The sequence below is a fragment of the Micropterus dolomieu genome, linkage group LG07 (genome assembly GCF_021292245.1).
Source record: "Micropterus dolomieu isolate WLL.071019.BEF.003 ecotype Adirondacks linkage group LG07, ASM2129224v1, whole genome shotgun sequence".
NCBI classification, from domain to species: domain Eukaryota; kingdom Metazoa; phylum Chordata; class Actinopteri; order Centrarchiformes; family Centrarchidae; genus Micropterus; species Micropterus dolomieu.
This window is the reverse complement of record NC_060156.1, coordinates 30,463,522-30,466,683: the sequence shown is the minus strand read 5'-3', so window position 1 is coordinate 30,466,683 and position 3,162 is coordinate 30,463,522.

The following is a 3,162-nucleotide window of genomic DNA, read 5'->3' as shown; positions in this document are numbered from 1 at the left end:
CTTCTTCAGGGTGAAAAACATTTGTGTTCCCCACAAAAGTGCATTTTCATTAAACTCTATTGAACTTCAGAGAACTCCGGACCTTTTCTTCCCTTTTGAACATTTTACTTGATTTGGAAAATAACTCCCACAAAAACCCTCATCTCTAGGAATGATTCAATACATGAAAAACTTCTAAATAAAAAAGAGCCAAATATAAATCTAAACAGAATAGATCATCATATATATAATGTTGCAGATAATGATCTGTTGAGATGTTTCCATACATATATTTTATTTATACACTACTAGTATGGTAGCCATTGGGCTTAGTAAGGAGATATTGTTTTAAGATCTTCATGGCTGGATGTATGCTCTGAGTGTTTCCTTTGTGCTTTCAGTTTATGATGAATTTAAAACACACTGTGGCGCCTCCTAGAATAATTCTAGGTGGCTTCTCTCGTGGGAAAAAGGAAAATGGATGGATATATTATTATACACTACTTTGATCTCTTTAGACTTGAAAGTGAGATCTGATTTAACTGCCTTAGTCCGTCTCCTCCTTGTCTTTGTCCGTCATGGCTCCCTCCAACATCTCCCACCTCATCCAGTTTTCCCCTTTCTCTCCCTTTCTCTCCACTAAAAGCGTGGCAATATCATATTTTAAGAGGCCATTTACACTAAGCTATTTATCTGCACACCCTTGGAGGAGCGAGGCAGGGTGGCATCAGAGATTAGTAGGCAGAGGCAGACATATTTATTTGGCTGTAACAGCATGTGGGAAGCGGGACTGGTGACGGCACCACCGTTCGTCAGAAAACATTGACCCTGTGTGAAAGAAAGTACGTGTTCTTTGTGTCATGTATCAGATATTAGCCTTCAATATTAATATCAGTCTGGAGAGCTGATTTTGTCGCGGATAGGTCTGTCTATGTAGTTGCATGCATCACATTTGTGCAGGAGTGTTATTTTTCACTTTCTGTGCACAGGGAATGATACAGAGTGAGCAATAGAGAGGACGTGAGAGACCTCCAAACTATTTCCCTCAGCTGTTGGTGTAACAGGCTTATTTTTCAGGATGTAGCAGCATGTGGGCCCAGGCTCTGTTTGTCCAGGATGACACCCTTCACATCCATTCATCAACGTCCCGCAAGACCTCCACTGACCTTGGGTCTCTGCCTGTGTGTGTGAGGGAGAAAATGAGGGACAGACAGTTTCAAAAGGAGTGATGGAATGTAGTCAGTTGCATGTTCTTTGGTGGAATTTTTAATTTGTGTGTGTCTGCAAAGTTGTGTGCATGTGTCTCAGCAGGATGACGGCCCTGCTTGCTGCACACACAAAAAATAACATCCAATGGCAAGAGTCAGGCCAGAGAAGTGGACGGATCAAAGGTGATTAGAAGAAAACCTTTTCTTAAGCAATGTGTCTTTATCTGCTCATTTAGTCGAGCAAGAGGTAGCAACACAGGGATGTTCATCACCTTGAAAGAGGTGATTGAGAGCCAAACATAGCCAGACATTTGTTATTCTAACATCTTAATGATTTTACGCTTTTAAGCCGCCCAAGACCTGCAGTCCCTCCAGGTGCCCAGGTGACAGATGGCTGGCCCGGGCGGGGGTCCCTCCTTCTGCAAGTTATAGATGGACACCTTGTCTGAAGCATGCACACACACACATACACAAGGAGAAAAAGGCAATTAGGGCCGGTACGGAGGGAAAAAAGCTTGATGAAGATAGAGTTTTACGTTCCACGCCTTGTGTCCTGAACATTTTCCTGCACAACGGGACAAGCTGTGGGTTTTCCAAGGGCAAACATGATGAAGATAAATTAGACTGACTTGTACATATCACCGGAAATCAGTTCATTTAAGGGATTTAGGGCATTTGATTCTACATGTACCTAGGTCATAGAAACACACGGTTTTAATTTATGGATATATGTCAAATGCTTACAAGAGGGAATGATAAACCCATTTTTTCAATGAGAAAAACAGCTGCTTGTAAGATTCTGGACAAAAACTGCAGTCCACATACGATCTTAAATGTTAGCTGGAAAAGAAGTCAGCAGAGACATCTGGGAGATCAGTGATAATGGAAGCATAGCAAGGTGATATTTTAATGTATCTCTGCTGAATCAATATCTAATGCATTCTGTTCATTTTATCTCCCCATTCAGTGTCTATGTTATGTTATCAGTTCAATTCAAATGAATTCATTTAAGAGTAGCCTAGTCAGCCAAAGGGTATAAGCAAATCTACAATCTCGTCTTAATATGTCTATTTTAGCAATAGCAGCATGACTGCAGGGATGCAATGTTGGTCAGCCAGTCCATGAATTTGGTCTAGACTGAAGTACCTAAACAGCTAATGGATGCCAACAGGATGGGTTGCCTTGCAATTTGATACAGACTTTTATTTTCATATCGCTCCATTTTCAGGTCAGAATTTCCAAATACCTGAAAAACAAAGGAATCTGCTGTCCTTTGTTTTTCCATGCTAATTTGCAAATGTTAGCATGCTAACATGATAAAGTAAGATTGTGAAAAGCTGTGCCTAAGTACAGCCTAATTATTTATATTAATGTAAACCACACACTGCTTCATACACAAGTGCCAGAACAAACTGGACCAGAGGCTACTATATCAGTATAGGAATATAAAGTTTATTTGTTACATCAAAACAAAAGAAAAACACAATTCAGGACTGACTGCGTTACCAGGGAAACTGATGTAGAATTGAGCACCGACAAATTATAACCAAACTGATAAACAAATAAGGAAATAACCCACACACTCAAACCAATTAAACCAAATACTATGGAAAAACACTATCTGCATGCTACACACTAATTACACAAAACACCCATGCAAAATGGTTACTCTGTCTTTCAGTTTCCCCCTTTAACACAGCCAGAAACACAAAATATGGCCCATTCAAGGATCTAGTGTGAGCACAAGAAAACTAACCGGTGGGAAAAAACAGTGGTTGGCTCTCCTAATAACTTCTATTTGAAACAAGACAAACAAAAACATAGTAAGATACAAAAACACTTTAAAAGAAACATTTCATGAAACATAAGCAAATGTAACAATTATCATACCTTGTTTGACTTAGAAACACATTCCCCTCCCGCCGTTGAAGGCATGCAGGTGACTGGGATCTATATTTTCAAATATTCCTGTTAC